Here is an 11,379-nt window from a genome sequence, read left to right as displayed (position 1 = left end):
GCCTTGAACTCAGAAATCCGCCTGCCTCTGCCTCCCAAATGCTGGGATTAAAGGCGTGCGCCACCACTACCCAGCCAGCCTGACTTGTTTCTGCTCTCCATCCTCTGTGAGGAAAACTATTTTGAGCTAGGCACCCACTCTAAATTACTAAAAGATTAGCTCCTGGTAACTTCCCTCCTCCAGAAAACCGTAAAACTCTTCTGAAATGATTAACACTTGCTCTGGTTCCTGCAAACTAGCTTTTTTGCAACTCAGCTGGTAGTGAGGCTACCAGTGAGTTCCTCAAATAGCTGTAAATTCCACGGAAATGAAGTGATTATGAACTTTGCCATTAAAATCCCCTTTCACTTTAAGTCCCCAGTCACTGGAACTGAGGAAAGCAGCATCTTACATAAACATTCGGCTCATTAGAACTGGACACAGTTCGTGGTCTCCATGTTTCCTAACTAGGTGACACTACTTCGCAGACAGACGTCAATGCAGAAATCCAGGACTCCCTCTCCTAGGACGCCTGCAAACTATCGCACAGACTTGTGGGAAATGTAGTCTGTAACTCGGTGACGTCACAGTTAGGTACTTTTGGTAATCTTGTGCAGCTCTTCCCCAAAAGCTGGGACAGATTATGGTCATGCTGGTCTCTCCAGTTGGATCTCTGACATAGAGGTTGGTCCAGGTGTTCAGTCACCCCAGGGACTGTGTGGGGTGCACAGGTCCGGAGGGAACACGGGCGGGGTGGAATCGAAGCGGGGAGGAGCTGATTTGGAGGAGCTTTCTGGTCAGGGCTGGGGAGAGGGCGCTGCGGGTGGATGGGACTGACCTCTGTGTTAGAATGCATCTAGCTGCCTGAATTCAAGGTGTGCTTCTAGGTCAAAGAGCTCGTTTGATACTTCAGGAGTGGAAAAGCCTGTAAGGACCAGAATTGCCTGGGCAGTGCGGGTTGGTTGAAGGTCTTTGCCTGGATGTGGTGCGGCTGGGCGTTGTGGGGGTGGGGGAGAGGGCGCTGCGGGTGGATGGGAGTGACCTCTGTGTTAGGTTGTATTTAGCTGCCTGAATTCAAGGTGTGTTTTTATGTCAGAAGAGCTCGTTTGGTACTTCAGGAATGGAGAAGCCTGTAAGGACCAGGATTGCCTGGGCAGTGCGGGTTGGTTGAAGGTCTTTGCCTGGATTTGGTGCTGCTGGGCGTTCACTTTACTGCTTGGTGGTAGAAGCTTTTACACATGTACTCTCATGTGGCTGCTACTGGATTTCTCAGTATGTTTAGGCCAGTAGAGATCTGATCATCTCTGTACTTTATGCCTGTCTGTTAGGGATTTCAAGGCCACTGAGAAAGACCACCAAACAAAACTGTGAATTAAAAGGTCAAAACCAAACAACAAACCAAAAGAAACTGCTTTATTTAGAGCCATCATCTCCTTTGCCAGTTTGAGAACTGCTGCAAAAGGGAAGATAGGGGTTGGAATTCTTCAAAGTCACACACCACAAATGTCTAAGTTCTGGGGATTTTCTGCTGCAGGAGGCATCATATTTTTGTTTTTTAAGCAAGCAGCAGGTAATAGAGATTAAAGAAGCAGAAGGCACATCTGGTTAATATTGTTTGCTGTTTGTTTTTGTTTGTTGTGTTGTACATCAGCTTAGTTGGAAATGGAGCTGGTTTTAACCATGGAGCATGCAATTGCTCTTGTCTTGATTTGAGGTGACAGAAGTTGCTAGGCTTAGGGGCAGAGTCTTGTAGGTGTGTGATGTTTGTCTCACTTTCTGTGGAATAAATTGTGAATGTAAAGATGCTTCACTTGGACTAGGAATCCCTCAGGGAACTATTTAATTCCTCACTTGAAAGTAGCTTGACACTCGTGTAAAAGGATATTGAGCTGTTTCTCAGTGGAGGATCAATTAAAATCTTCTTAAATAGAACAAGAGATAAAAATTTGCCTCAGGGGTTGTTACCTTAAAGGTTGTAAAGCTTGGGATTGTAAAACCTGTTACAAGGTGTTTACAAAGGACACCAGAGGTGCCCTCATTGTAAGACTGCACACCCACTGTCTGTTTCAGTTCCTTACCCTTGGTCAAACTCTTTGTAAGTGTATAGTTCAGATTTATGGATTTTGTGAAGGAGCTGCCTTTCCTGACTGGCAAACCTATGGTCGAACCCAACGTCTATATGCCCCAAAATTTTCTGTGTTTCTGGATATCATGGCTTCTTCAGTTTCTCTTACCAGAGGGACCGGGGAATCCATGAGCTTTGGACTGTTTGTCCTAGAAATGTTAATCTTATAATGAGGGGTGAAAAATAATAGAAACTCTCAACTCCCTCTGTTCCACCAGAGACCTTGATGTTGAGAGTGTGAACCCTTTCAGGATGGCGACATAAGTTGGTGTGAGGCCAGATGTGAGCTTAGGGATTTTAGTGATTTGAGTGGTCAGGAAGGTCTGTGGAAGGAACTCAGCTCTGCTCATTTGACAGGCTGTGTGCATTGCTCTCCATTCACAACCTTGTCTTCCAGGGTTCTGTATGGTCTGGTATTTCTGTTCAACCAACTCTGTCGCTGAATGTGGCATGCAGGTTCTGTGATGTCCCTGTATGGTCTTATGGAAGGGTTTCTTTAGTATTTATACTATGGAGAACTTTTGGGGCTGCTTGGCAGGAATCTGACATTGGCCAAGGACAAGAAAATGGGATCCAGGCAGGAAACGGATGTTGGGCCATGACAAGGAAGTAAGCTCAGGTGGGAATCTAATTTTAGGCTAGAACAAAGAAGTAAGCTTCAGAAATGAATATGACTTTAGCCTAGGATAGGGAAGTAGGCTCCGATATCTTGGTCATCCAGATAAGCCCTTACTGTGATGACTGGAATCATGTGACTTTGTTTATTGTCTTGCTTGTTCCTCAACCTAGAACTGACCTTATTACTTGCATGTGATTAAAATGGTATAAAAACAGATTGGGAAAAAATAAACCACCCTCGTCCTCAGACCTGGCTGGGGTCATGCTACAATGTTGTCTAATTGTCTTTTTTCTTTTTAATCCTCACTCCTGCTCTGGAGAACCTGTTGACTGACTGAGCTGGCTTGGTCATTATACTATGTCATAATCATTAAAAAATGGTATTGAGGAGCTCTGGGCCACTCTGGGTCCTGTGATTGGCACATCCTCATCCTGTCTTACTTGAGGTTTCATGTATTGCTACTTTTCAGTCAGACCAGTGTTTGTGAGCTTGAGACTGGCTCTTTGTTGGACCCTGAGGACAAACCTGAGCCTGACTTGAGTTTTGTAAACTGTGTCAGTCACTTCCGTACTGGAGTGACTCAGCATGATCTGCTTAACCCAGCCTTTGCCTAGCTCCTGCTGATGTACAGTAACTTTGTTGGCTCCTCAGCCACCCCATACATACCCTTTGTCAACTTTCCCCTCCCCCTATGTTATCTCACCTCAGCAGAAAACTCCACCTCCTCTCTCAGCCCTTTATAAAGAGAAGATTGATACATTAAAATGGCATTCCTGCTTTGACAGACTCCCGCTCTGATACATTAAAATGGCATTCCTGCTTTGACAGACTCCCTCTCGGGGTGGTTATTCTCCGGAGGCAGGAGATCCTAGCCAGGACACTCACCATCCCGCTCAGCCACAAGAGGCTCGGCTGGACTGGGTTCTCTCCTTGCCTGGTTCTGCCAGCAGAGAGCCTGCCCAGCAGCTCTTGACATTGAAGTCTATTGGTATTTATTTTATTATTAATGGTTTTAATTAATTATTAGTGTAGAATCATCCATTGGCTTTTATTTCAGAAAATGCTGTCTTTCAGGGATGTGGCTATAGATTTCTCTCCACAAGAGTGGGAATGTCTGGAGCCTGCTCAGTGGAATCTGTACAGGGACGTGATGCTGGAGAATTACAGCCACCTTGATTTCCTGGGTGAGCATTGCATCTATACTGACTTCTTTCTCACCATCAATGTGTAGCTTCCTCCTTTGGTACAATATCTGACTGAGCTTTCTTTCTTTTTTTTTTTTTTTTTTTTTTTTTTTTTTTTTTTTGGTTTTTTGAGACAGGGTTTCTCTGTATAGCCCCGGCTGTCCTGAACTCACTCTGTAGACCAGGCTGGCCTTGAACTCAGAAATCCCCTGCCTCTGCCTCCCAAGTGCTAGGATTAAAGGCGAGCACCACTACTGCCCAGCTTGAGTTTTCTATTATCTTTCTATTGTTAATATTATATCCAATATTGGGGAGACTGGTGTTTACCTTAGAACCATTACTTTTCTTTCTGTGTTTGCAGCTTCTCTGTATGTTTCCTCCACTGTAGTGGGAATCTTAGAAAGGTTATTTAAATATTTCATAATTCAATTAATAGTTTTCCCCTTAAATGAAGGTCAGAATCTGCTAAGTGTAACTGCCTCCACAGTATTCCAATATCTCAATTAGAAAACATGTAATGAATTAATTTTTTATGATTTCTTTTTTCCCAAAGTTTCTTTTCTTATCAGCACTGTACTAGAGCGCATAAGCCTATTCCCAGGAGAAGAACACTCAGTGTTTTTCTTCTTTTTTATAAACAGGTCTTGCTAAACCATACTTGGTAACATTTCTGGAGCAAAACCAAGGGTCTTCAGGAGTAAAAACAGAAAGAGCAGCCACCGTGCCTCCAGGTGTGTAGAATGAGGGAATCAGAGGATAGATGAGACATCCAAAGATACAACAGAAAGCCAGGATCTACCAGGAACACTGAGATTGTATCATGGTAGAAATTTTTTTTTAAAAGATTTATTGTTTCCTTCTTCCTTCCTTCCTTCCTTCCTTCCTTCCTTCCTTCCTTCCTTCCTTTCTTTTGTTCTTCCTTTCTTTCTTTATTATAAGTACACTGTAGCTATCTTCAGACCACCAGAATAGGGCATCAGATCTCATTATGGGTGGTTGTGAGCCATCATGTGGTTGCTGGGATTTGAACTCATGACCTTCAGAAGACCAGTAGGTACTCTTACCGGCTGAGCCATCTCACCAGCCCGGTAGAAATTATTTTTAAGTATTACCTTTAAATTCTTCTGCTATGATGAAAAGACTTCTCTCAGACATCTATAATTGTATGTGTCTACGCTTGTATTTCCTCTCTGGTGAGCTCTGCTTATACTTAATGAGTATGCAAAATTTCTCATTTTGTTGAATATCCATTTTAATGCAGGGAGATGCCGCGCAATGCTGGTCAGTTATTTACTTGCTGGCTGTGAAGAACAGACTGACCTGGAAAGACCTTAACACCCTGAAGGGAGGCATTGGCCCTGGGCTGTTTTGACTTGGGAGACGTTTTATGCATGTATTTACCCTCCTTGGATTGGAGTTTACCTTCTAGTGCCTTCTGCGGGCATATCTGTGGATAGATGTTGGTTAAATTTGACCTTGACAAGGAATGTCTTGTTTTCTACTGCTGGATATGGTAGGCTTGGGTGGCCTCTTCCATGACCTCTTAGAGTCTGCCAGACATCTGTCCTTGCCCTTCTGGATTTAGAGCTTCTGTTCAGAAGTCAGGAGTAGTTCTAATAGGTCTCCCTGTATGTTACTTGACTTTTTTCTTTTGCAGCTTTTAATATTCTTTCCATGTTCTGTGTGTTTAGTGTTTTGATTATTATCTGCCATAGGGACTTTCTTCTCTGGGCTAATCTATTTATAATCTATATTTATAATCTATATCTGTAAGCTTCTTGTACCTTTAAAGGCATCTCCTTCTTCAAGTTTGGGACATTTTCTTCTATGATGTTAGAAATATTTTCTAGGCCTTTGTGCTGGGATTCTTCTTTTTTCTATTCCTATCTTTCTCAGCCTTGGTTTTTTTCATGGTGTCCCAGATTTTCTCCATGGTTTGTGCAGGAATTCTTTAGAATGGACATTTTCTCTGACTTCTGTATCAGTTTCTTCTACATCCGAGCTTCTCTCTTGTCTTCTGCTGGCGTCTGTACTTCTGTTAACATGCTTAGATTTCCTGTCTTCAGGATTCCCTCGGTTTGTGTTTTCTTTATTTCTTCTATTTTTGTTTTCAGGTTTTGGAATAGTTTCACTCATTTCCTTTACCCCTTTGTTCATTTATTTATTTAATTATATTGGCTTTCTTTAAGAGCTGTATTGATTTCCTCCAATTATTTTTATTTATGAATTTCACTAAGGATTTATTCACTTCCTCTTTCAGGACCTCTATTATCTTCATGGAGTTGGATTTGAAGTCTTTTGCTTGTTCTTCAGCTGTGTTGGAATATTCAGGGCTTGCTGTAGTAAGATGGCTGAGCTCTGGTGGTGACATATTGACTAGGCTCTTGTTTTGTCCTTACACTGGCCTCTAGGTACCTGGGTTTGGCATATTTATGAGTTTTGGTTCTGATTTCTGTATTTGTCCTACTTACTGGGTTTTTTTCTCTCTAGTGTCTATATCTTCTCTGGTCTTCTGGCCTGTGTGGCCTGTGTTTATGGTGATAGTTGAGTCTACTGGTTTACTATGGTGCCTCCAATGTGGTTTTGAAAGCCTGGGTGACCTCTAGCCTTCTGGGTGCTGGCATGGCCTTTGGGCACGGGGTGCTCCCTTTGTTTCTGGGGTCTGGGGATTTACCTGGGTTCCAAGTTACAGTTGTGTCCTCTGGTAGAGCAGTGAGCTTCTGCCAGTTTTATGGGCTGGGATATGGTGATGAGGGGAGTGGGTGCTGTTTGGGCAGAGCTGTGCGGGCTCTAAGGAATGTTTGTAGACTGTGGGCATGGTCTTATCTTGGGTTCTGGGTGCCAGCACGGCCTCTGCCAAAGTAGAGGGCTTTTGCTATAGATATAACCCCTACAACTTAAATTTAAGAAGTAAAAAACTTTTATTCATAATTCCTAAAATCATATAATCTTATGAACATAAACATGATATTTTCAGTTATGTTAGAGGTAGTCAAGTGCTTGGTTGCAGAGTCTAGTCACTAGACCTCTAGGAAGTAGTGTGTCTACATTTAACATGAGTCCAGAAGGAGGAAGGGAACAGGTCTTCCTCTCTCAAGGTCTCCTGTTGATTTTTTTAAACTTCCTTCTTGTGTGTACAGGGCCATTGGCTTCCAGATTTGTTCAGTAGACGTTGAGTACAAAGTGATTCCAGTGAGTGACTCCACTGCTTGAGAGATTTAGGGTATGAGTCCAGTATCTAAGTTCCTCTGCAGCATGTGAACATCCATCCTCCTGTACTGAGAGACATGAGGGTAATTCATCTTTCCTACAAATAAGGAGTAGGTGTTTCTGGTCTGGCTTACAGGGAGACGGGAGCAGCAGATGCTGGCAAATCCTATTCCCCATGCATCCTTATTCTGTGATGAGGCTAGCATGCCATTTACTCTGATAGGTCTGTGTGCCATCAGAGGGTAAGTGTGCTATTGGATCCTCACAGTGTTCTCCATGCAAATATAGTATATAGATTTAACCCCTTCAACTCAAGAATTCAATTCCGATACTCAGATTTTTAAGTATACCTAATTTTGAATAGACCTGATTTTGAACTTCACCGTGTTTGAGATACCTGCCTAATGCTTAACTTTGGCATGTACAGAGCACTGTCTAATGGAAGGTGTAAATTTGTCCCTCCCTCCAATATTGTCTCTATAACAATTTCATTTTTACATATCATGAATATAATCACAGTCCTTGTCACATTAAGGATACATACTCATTGATAATATGACTCTACACTGATTAATTACCTTTGGTTATAACAGCTTACACTAAATTAGTGACACTTATAGTATTCCAATGTAATAAATGAAAGTAATTTATCTTTGTTAAAAATTCCATTCTCAAAAATTCATTGTGTTGATTCCTTTACAGCAGTGGTTCTCAACCTTCATAATGCTAGACCCTTTAATACAGTCCCTCATGTTGTAGTGACCTTAACCACAAAATTGTTTCCATTGCTACTTCATAACTATAAATATGCCTGTGAAAGAGTCCTTTGTCATTACCCACAGGTTAAGAACAACTGCTTTATAGTGTACCTTTATTAAATCTAAATCAGGCCTATAGATTTTTTACATTAAATACCTTGTCTTATCATAAAGAATACAATCAGAGAAGAAAATAGTAATGTTGATGTCTTAAGACACAGCTATAATAATGAAAAGTGTACAATTAATTATCACCACAGTTCTTGTTGTGACTCAGTTTCTCCAGATGGCTACAGTTTAAAAGAATTAGGAAAGACAGAAGTGACTAGATAAATATCTTTAATTCATTAGTTTTAAAAACATGAATAGACGTTTATAGCCTTAGGAACAATTATCTCATATGAGAAACAATCCAGTTTCAGTTCCATCCATTCAATTTGTTTAATGTTGCAAGACACTAGATCTTCCAAAGCTGTAGGTGCACTGTGTGGGAATATCTTCTCATCAGGATTGACTAGTTGGGGCAGCAGTCAGGCAAAATGAAGTCCTGTTGGGCAATTCAATAACAGACTTTGCACTCTTTCTATGCCTCAGAAAATTGCACACATTTGTAAACACCAAGATGTGTGTGAAACCATTGGAAGACAATAACTTCACACATGAGGTTTTTTTTCCCTAGAAAATTCCATAACATTCTTTTCTAGCACATTTACATAACATGTTCATGTTAGTGAAACTCATATCATCAAATTGCTTTATGGATTACAGAAATATCTTGTAATTTTTTCCCATCATATATTTAGTTACAAGGATTTAAGTGTATAATAAATTTTGTTTTTATTTTGATGATGGCCCAATCTCAGACAATCACAATTAACTTTCTCTTTCCAGACTATACTGCTTTATACCTTTATGGATGTCCAGCTATATCATATCCATATTGTTTAATGGGCTTGTTAGTAAAATGCTCTTACAACTTACTTAGCTATTTAACTTTGAAAAACATGACATTGTGTCTATATTCTATTTGGTTCTGCAGTTATTCCAGTACAAGGATGAATTACTTCACCTACTGTACTTTTTGATTTATGTTTAGTGACTACAACTATTGAAATATACTGTAGATTTTCACTTATGGTTAAATGTGGGCATAAAGCTCTCTGTTTTAACCATAAGCATTGTAATAGTCATCGATGATGACTACTTCTTAGCTTTTGTTCATATCTTAACTTTTGCTCAATAGGAACAACAGGCAATGAATTTAGCTATCAGAGCAAGGCCATTGATCACAATCTCTATGTTTTCAATGCCAGAGAATCCATACAGTGCCATGGAATGGAATTTCTTACGGGGTCTCTTGTTCCGCGGGACGATGGGTTCTGGCCAGGTGTGCATGGGATTCGGCTTTGATAAATAGACACTACACAAGAAGTGTTCTATCTGAATGTATTTCTTAAAAAATTGACATGATCTTTGCAAAAGAGAGAAATGAAAAATCTGGCAGCTCAGTAGTCGAGGTACATCTGAGGCCATCTAAAACACATTAGGTCTAAAACAGCAGCCATCTATTTCCTCTGGACTGGTGCAGCACCCTCGGGCTCCGAGTATGTTCTGGCTACATGGTCCTGGCCAGAGTCCCTGTGGGTGCGCCAGCCAGGAGGGTTGAGGCTTGAATCTCGAGTCCTCAATGTTGAATGTTCGAATCTTCAATGTTGAATGTTCAATCTCTTGAATCTCGACTGGTGCTGCACCCCCCGGGCCCAAGTGCTCTGGGCCCGGGGGAGGGGGGGTGCTACTCTACCTAAGTTCTAGTTCTAGTCCGAGTGCTAGCGAGTCCGAATGCTAAATGTAGACTGCTGAATCTAGAATACTCAATGCAGACTGTCTGTCTCTCTGTAAGCTTTAATGCCCTACCCACAATGCTGGAGGCAATTAATTAGAATGGCTTAACATTCCAAGCCAGGGTTTAATGCCCTTCCCACAATGCTGGAGGCAATTAGTTAGAATGGCTTAACATTTCAAGCCAGGGTTTGACTAGGACATTGGAACATTGGTGGTCAAGAGCAATGTCCGAATTTTCTCTTGTTAGCTGTAAAGAAATGATATCTTGGTGAGTTCCTAGCACACAAGTACGAGGACATATCTGGGCTACCTCTGAGTTTGGGGTGCCAGGCGACAATGCGGAGGCAGGAGACTGACTTTCCTTGAAGTTTACACCTCAAATAACACCGTCACGCAAAGTGTGCGTGGCAATACAGGGGAGGAACACTACAACGACAAAGAATGTGGTAAAGCCCTTCGTTCTCAGTCAGTACTTTCTATATGCCAGACATGGTATAGTGGAGAAAAAGCCTACCTGTCTAAAGAGTGTCATAAAACCCTTAGTAGTCTCTCACCACTTCTGATATACACCAGAAATATCATACTGATGAAAAATCCTTCAGGTGTGAAGAATGTGAAAAATCATTTTACCATTCTTCAATGCTGAAGGAACATCAAAAAAATTTATTCTGGAGAGAAACCCTACAAGTGTGAAGAATGTAGAAGAACATTTTCCTCTGTTTTAGTCCTGAACTAACATAAAGGAATTGATTTTTTGTGGGGAAAAGGTACAGGTGACTAGAATGTGGCAAATCCTTTTGCTATCTTTTCATATCTTAGGGTCCATCACAGAATTCAAACTGGAGAGTATCCATACAAGTGTGAAGGGTTTTCCCATTCTTTAAAGCTTTAGTAACATCAAACAGTTCATACTGGAGTTAAATCCTACAAGTGTGAAGAGGGAGGCAAATGTTTTTCTTTACCTTCATGCCTTAGAAGACATTGAACAATTCACTCTGAAGACAACCCCTACAAGTGGAAAGATGGGTTTCTCTTCTTCCAAACTTAGAGGACAGCAAACAATCCATTCTGAAGACAGTCCCTACAAGTATAAGAATGTGGCCATGAGTTTTCCTGCTCTCCACAATTTCAGGAGAATCAAATAACTCATACTAGAGAGAAATTATACAAGTGTAAAGCATGTCACAAAGTCTTTTGTCCTCACATAGTTCTTAGCAGACACAAGACAGTTCATACTGGAGAGAATACTGGAGAGAAACCCTACAAGTATAAAAGTGTGAGAAATATTTTTCTTCTCTTATATCCCTTAAAAGACATCAAATTAAGCCAGGAAGTGGTGGTGCACGCCTTTAATCCCATTGCTTGGGAGGCAGAGGTAGGTGGATTTCTGAGTTCGAGGCCAGCCTGGTCTACAGAGTGAGTTCCAGGACAGCCAGGGCTACACAGAGAAACCCTGTCTCAAAAAAACAAAAACAAACAAACAAAAAAACCCAAAAAAAACCTCTTCCCACAGGCTGTAACTAATAACAGGTGGTGTTAATGTGGTTAATATATATACGTATATATATATACATATTATATAATCAATATATATATTCATATGTATAATCAATATATAGATTCATATATATCTACACATGTATATGTATATATACACATGTG

General features: G+C 41.1%; 1 pseudogene; it reads left to right on the top strand.

The window, feature by feature from the left end:
* The window catches only part of LOC116083876, a 20,217-nt pseudogene extending 9,064 nt beyond the window's left edge, over window positions 1-11,153 (top strand).
* Window positions 11,154-11,379: the final 226 nt, after the last annotated feature.

This window comes from Mastomys coucha, unplaced genomic scaffold, assembly GCF_008632895.1.
Source record: "Mastomys coucha isolate ucsf_1 unplaced genomic scaffold, UCSF_Mcou_1 pScaffold8, whole genome shotgun sequence".
NCBI classification, from domain to species: domain Eukaryota; kingdom Metazoa; phylum Chordata; class Mammalia; order Rodentia; family Muridae; genus Mastomys; species Mastomys coucha.
The sequence above is the reverse complement of the archived record's forward strand: the minus strand, read 5'-3'. Positions and strand labels throughout refer to the sequence as shown.